The 5,773-nt window shown below is 39.4% G+C and overlaps 1 non-coding gene across 1 annotated transcript; it reads left to right on the top strand.

Moving 5' to 3' along the window:
• The first annotated feature begins 3,750 nt into the window (after positions 1-3,750).
• Positions 3,751-3,823, top strand: TRNAE-CUC (transfer RNA glutamic acid (anticodon CUC)). Its single transcript has one exon. It is a non-coding gene; the product is annotated as a tRNA-Glu (tRNA).
• The last annotated feature ends 1,950 nt before the right edge of the window (positions 3,824-5,773 follow it).

Raw genomic sequence — 5,773 nt, 5'->3', positions numbered from 1 at the left:
TGAGGGGCACCAGGGTGGCTCAGTTGGTTGAGCGTCTGACTCTTGATTTCAGCTCAAGTCACGATCCCAGGGTCATGGGAATGAGTCCATACGCTGAGTGTGGAGACTCTTTGGGATTCTCTCTCCCTCTCTGCTCCTCTCCCCTGCTTGTACTTTCTAAAAGAAATTATGAGATTGCTACAGTTCAGTCCCATCTTCGGGCTCCTCTTCTAATTCTAGTTCTCTGGCTCTTTCCACCATATCTGCAGTTACTTCCTCCACTGAAGTCTTGAACCCTTCAGAGTCATCCATGTGGCTTGGACTCAATTTCTTCCAAACCCTGTAAATGTCAATCTTTGACCTTCCCATGAATCACAAATGCTTTTAATGGATCTAGAATAGCAAATCCTTTCCAGAAGGATTTAAATATTCCTTTTATGGGCTACACAATGGACGTTATGTTAGCAGATGTGAAAACAACATTAATCTTGTACATCTGTATCAGATCTCTTGCGTAACCAGGTACATCGTCAGCAGACAGTACTATTTTGAAAGGATTCTTTATTTTGGAGCTATAGGTCTTGACAGTGGGCTTAAAATATTCAGCAAACCATGTTGTAAACAGGTGTACTGTCATCCAGGCTTTGTTGTTCCATTTACAGGGAAAAGGTAGAGTAGATTTAGCATAATTCTTTAGGGACCCTAGGATTTTTGGAAATGGGCAGTGAGCATTGGCTTCAACCTAAAGTCACCGGCTGCATTAGCCCCTAAAAAGAGAGCTAGCCTGTCCTTCGAAGCTTTGATACCAGGCATTGACTTTTCCTCTAGCAATGAAAGTCCTAGATGGCATCTTCTTCTAATAGAAGACTATTTCAACTACATTGAAAATCTGTTGTTTGGTGTCACCTTTACTCATTATCTCGGCTAGATCTTTTGGATAACTCGCTGAGGCTTCTACATCAGCACCTGTGGCTTCATCTTGCACTTTTATGTTATGGACACACCTTCTTTTCTTAAATCTCATGTACCAACCTCTGCTAGCTTCACACTTTTTTTCTGTAGCTTCCTCGCCTCTCCCAGCCTTCATGGAATTGAGTAGAAACAGGGCCTAGCTTTGAATTAGGCTCTGGCTTAAGTGAATCTTGTGGCTGGTTTGATCATCTATCCAGACCACTCAAACTTTCTGCATATCAGCAGTAATCTCCCTGTGTTATCATTCGGGTGTTCACGGGTGTTCATGGGAGTAGCCTCAAGAACTTTTCCTTTGCCTTCACAACTTGGCTGTTTGATGCAAAAGACCTGGCTTTTGGCCTATCTCAGCTTTTAACATACCTTCCTCGCTGAGTTTAATCATTTCTAGCTTTTAATTTAAAGTGAGATGTGTGACACTTCCTTTCACTTGAACACTTAACAGCCCATTGTAGGGTTATTAACTGGTCCTAACTTTAATATTGTTGTGTCTTGGGGGAATAGGGAAGCCTGGAGGAGAGGGAGGAAGACCCGGGAACACCAGATTGGTGGAGCAGTCAGAACACACACAACATTTATGGATTAAGTTCACTGTCTTACATGGGTATGGTTGGTGGTGCCCCAAAACAATTACAGTAGATACATCAAAGATCACTGATCACAGATCACCTTAAAGAATATAATAATAATGAAAAAATTTGCCAGAATTACCAAAATGTGACACAGAGACACAAAGTGAACAAATGCTCTTGGGAAAATGTCGCTGATAGACTCGTTTCACACACAAACCTGGGGCGCCCGGGTGGCTCAGTTGGTTGAGTGTCCGACTTCGGCTCAGGTCATGATCTCATGGTTCGTGAGTTTGAGCCCCGCGTCAGGCTCTGTGCTGACAGCTCGGAGCCTGAAACCTGGAGCCTGCTTCAGATTCTGTGTCTCCCTCCCCGTCTCTCTGCCCCATCCCCACTCATGTTGTGTCTCTCTCTGTCTTAAAAATAAATAAAACATTAAAACACACACACACACACACACCCCTTCAGTTTGTAGAAAAAGAAAAACTAGTATCTGCAATGTGCAGTAGATCAAAGTGCAATAAAATGAGGTATGCCTGTAGAGCTTTCCCTTTAATAATTCACAACTCTGGTCTCAGCAGGTTACATTTTCCTCCTAACATTCTGTTTTCTTAGTCCTGGCTTGCCAATTTGAAACTTTATGCCACCTTCCAAAAGATCACCCGTTGTAGACATTCTGTTGAAAATAAAGATTACCCATTTATTGGATGCTTTATTTTGTGACCTATATTATCTCATTTAATCCTTATAATAACATTATTGACTAAGGAGTCTTGGCTTTCTCAGGTTTGTGGAACCAGTCACTCTTCATCCACATGTATTCCAGCTTGTGACAGTTGCCTCCTCTCATATTCTCTGGTGGAAAGATAGATACATATTTAATTTTACTGGAGGTTTAAAGGATTTTCAGGGAGAACTAAAAATACCTATGTTTCCATCTATCTTTACCCAGAAGTTGGAATATTACTTTCTACAGTGAAGTCATGAATTTAGGTATATTTTAGTACTTGGAAAGAAACATAAAAGAACTAAATACGTGTTTATAAAAAAGTTCCACTCTACTAATTTGTCATATTGAATGCCATGGTGTATAGTAATTCTGGCTATAAAACGAAAATTATTTTTAGACTTGATTTTTTTCTCTGATTAATATTTGAAATCCTTAAAAGTTACTGTCAGGAGCCTTTTATTTTGTGCATATAAATGCAGTAAGACAGCTTGTTGGTTATCTTATGCACTTATGTATTATCTTATGAAATATTATATTTTTGCCCATTTCAAGTTCACATAAACTAATGATTCTATCAGAAAACATAATTTTTCACTCACTGGATTTTGGAACATAATTCAGTTTTTTTTTCAGTAACTACTGTTTATAATTGGAATTTACTTGTTATCATTCTAACAGCAAAATACTGGCCTATGTAATTTGAGTGCAATTACGTTTTTCTCTTTATGTCTGCATGTACTTCATCAATTTAGTAAAAGCAATAGCAAAACTTAGAAATTCCTGCACAGCAGATTGCAGAGGAAATATCTGCTGATTTGTCTGCACTGTAAGACCCTGGTTCTGACAGAATTGTGATGGTAATTGCTTAAAGATGTATTCTGTTTACTAAGACTAATGTTGCATCTGTTTTTAATTAGCTGCTACAAATGATAAACTGCCAGTGTATGCTTGTTAGATTTACTTAAATTTATTCTATTCCAAATAAAGGAGAACTTAAAGAATACCAATATAGGACAGAAAACTGCTCATTGTCAATCAAGTTCAGAAAGGTGGTGGTAAATATCTCCATGCATCTTTTTGATTTTATGGGAAGGAGAAAAACTTGACTTCCTGTGGTACAGGCGATTATATCTCGTGTCTGTTGTAGTTTCCTAATTTTTTCGTATATACAAATTACTGTTTTGAGTAGATGATTCATTTCCAAGGACAAGGCTGTCTGCAGTCTCACACTGTCTGCCACTGTGTATAGAAAATGTTTACTGACATAAGGAGATTTGTAGTATTCCTATTCATAAGAGTTTTAAAAGTTGTTTTGAGAAAAAGGGTTGGAAAGGACGGAGAGTTAAAAGTGTTATGATTTATCGTGAAATTTGGTGAATATCATTCACAGTGCTTTATTTATCCAATGGGTTGGAAAAATGTGTGTTAATTTCTTATTTTTTCATAATTTTACAGGCTGTTAAGCCATCTTGCTGTTAGTTTTAAAAGAGCAGTATTGGGGGTGCCTGGCTGGCTCAGTTGGTAGAGCACGTGACTCTCGATCTCAGGGTTGTGAGTTCAAGCCCCACATTGGGTGTAGAGCTTGCTTAAACAGGAAAGGATTATGACATGCTGAAAGATGAGATATGATGGTTTAGCATCTTGGGGCACCTGGCTGGCTCAGTTGGTGGAGGATGTGACTCTCAATTTTGGGGTTGTGGGTTTGAGCCCCATGTCGGGTGTAGAGATAAAACCTTTAAAAAAAAAAGAGCAATGTTGATGATCATAATCAGGACTGTTGAAGAAAGAGGACATTTTAAGTAACTGTAAAGTGTTTAAGTTGTGTTGGTATCTAATGCAGTGCCTTGCAAGGAGAAAACATTTATTGATTTGGTTTCTTGGCATACTGATTCCTTGCTACTGTATGGCCTTGAATAGTCAGTAATTGACTAAGACTAAAATGTTATATGGCAGATGACTGTTTTCCGTCCTAGGTGAGGACCTAATGAGAAGTTGCTTAAAATAGCATCAAAGGAACTTAGACTTCAGAAAAACAAAAGGAGGATAACAGGAATCCTTTTGCAGAGGATTCCTTTTTACCTGAAACTTTGGAAAACAGGTAAATGAATTAGAAAGTTCAATTTTTATAACTTTTGCTTTCTTGATTTTCATTGTTATGTGCAGTTTATGAAATCTAAATTTTCTTCATGAAATGTGTTTTATGGTTTAATAGAACAGTTAGGTCAAGTTAGTTAAGTTACATTGATAGAGTTATATATTAGAATGTCAGCTTTGTTCCTATCAGCTAATTCTGGCAGAACCAATTTGTATTTTTCAACATGATTTGTTGAATTCCAGAAGTTTATTTGTTAGTTGTTACAAACATGGTTTTATATATAAGCTCTGTCCAGATGGAGGTGTTTTTACCTTTGCATGTGCCTGAACTAATAGTGCCAGAGAACAGAGGAGCAGAACTACCCCCAGGTGCCTCGCCCCTTCCATAGCCTTCACTACCTGGCAGGAAAGCAGGGACTTCACGTCTCTAAGCCACTGGTAGAGTCCCTTCCCCAAGACCTAGGAAGGAATATGACAAGTAAAAAAGGCCAAAGTAAAGGTCATACCTAATTTAAATTACTGCTTTTGTCATATTCTCTGCCAGTCACAAGAATGTTTTATTATTAATCACAAACCAAGGAATTGCTATTCTTAATTTATAATGCTTTTTTTTTTAATGTTTATTTACTTTTGAGAGAGCGAGAGAGAGTGTGAGCAGGGGAGGGTCAGAGAGAGAGGGAGACACAGAATCCAAAGCAGGCTCCAGGCTCCAAGCTGTCAGCACAGGGCCCGATGTGGGGCTCAAACTCACAAACCTGAGATCATGACCTGAGCCGAAGTCGGACGCTTAACCAACTGAGCCACCCAGGTGCCCCATAATTTATAATGCTTCTAAAGAGCCGCATCCAGTGCTATGGTTTTGATATTTTAGTAGTCACTTTAGTAGTCACTGAAGCTAAGTTATGCTGTGGTAACAAACCACCCTCAAAGTTTCAGGGGCTTGCAGAGGTTTGTCCCTCACGCTCTACATCTGTTATAGGTAACTAAGACTTATTCCATGTCGTTGCCATTCTGAGACATGAGCCACGGGAGCAGCCCCTCTCTGAGACTTTGCTTATCATTTAGCAGAGGGGGAAAAATCCCACAGTGAAAACCTACAGTGGATCTTAAAGCTTCTGCTTGAAAGTGGCACATGTCATGCCACACACATTTTACAAACCAAGTCACATGGTCACTCTGGGGTGTGCACAGAGGGGCACCGCAGGTCATGCAGCCAAGTCTGGCGTCAGTGTGGCAGAGGTGTATAGTCCTTCCTTGTGGGGCCACCAATAGTTTTGAATAGCGATACCATCTCCTTATAAAATCTTGAGATTCGTCTGTTTGTGTGATGAGGTCTGAATGTTGACTGACTTTTCATGCAAAGACAGCCATCTGTACTCAACCCATCATTTCATTTCTTCTGGGATTTATAGGAAAATAGCCTGTCTCAACC

Source organism: Panthera uncia, unplaced genomic scaffold (genome assembly GCF_023721935.1).
Source record: "Panthera uncia isolate 11264 unplaced genomic scaffold, Puncia_PCG_1.0 HiC_scaffold_428, whole genome shotgun sequence".
NCBI lineage: Eukaryota > Metazoa > Chordata > Mammalia > Carnivora > Felidae > Panthera > Panthera uncia.
This window is presented reverse-complemented; position numbering and strand designations above follow the sequence as displayed.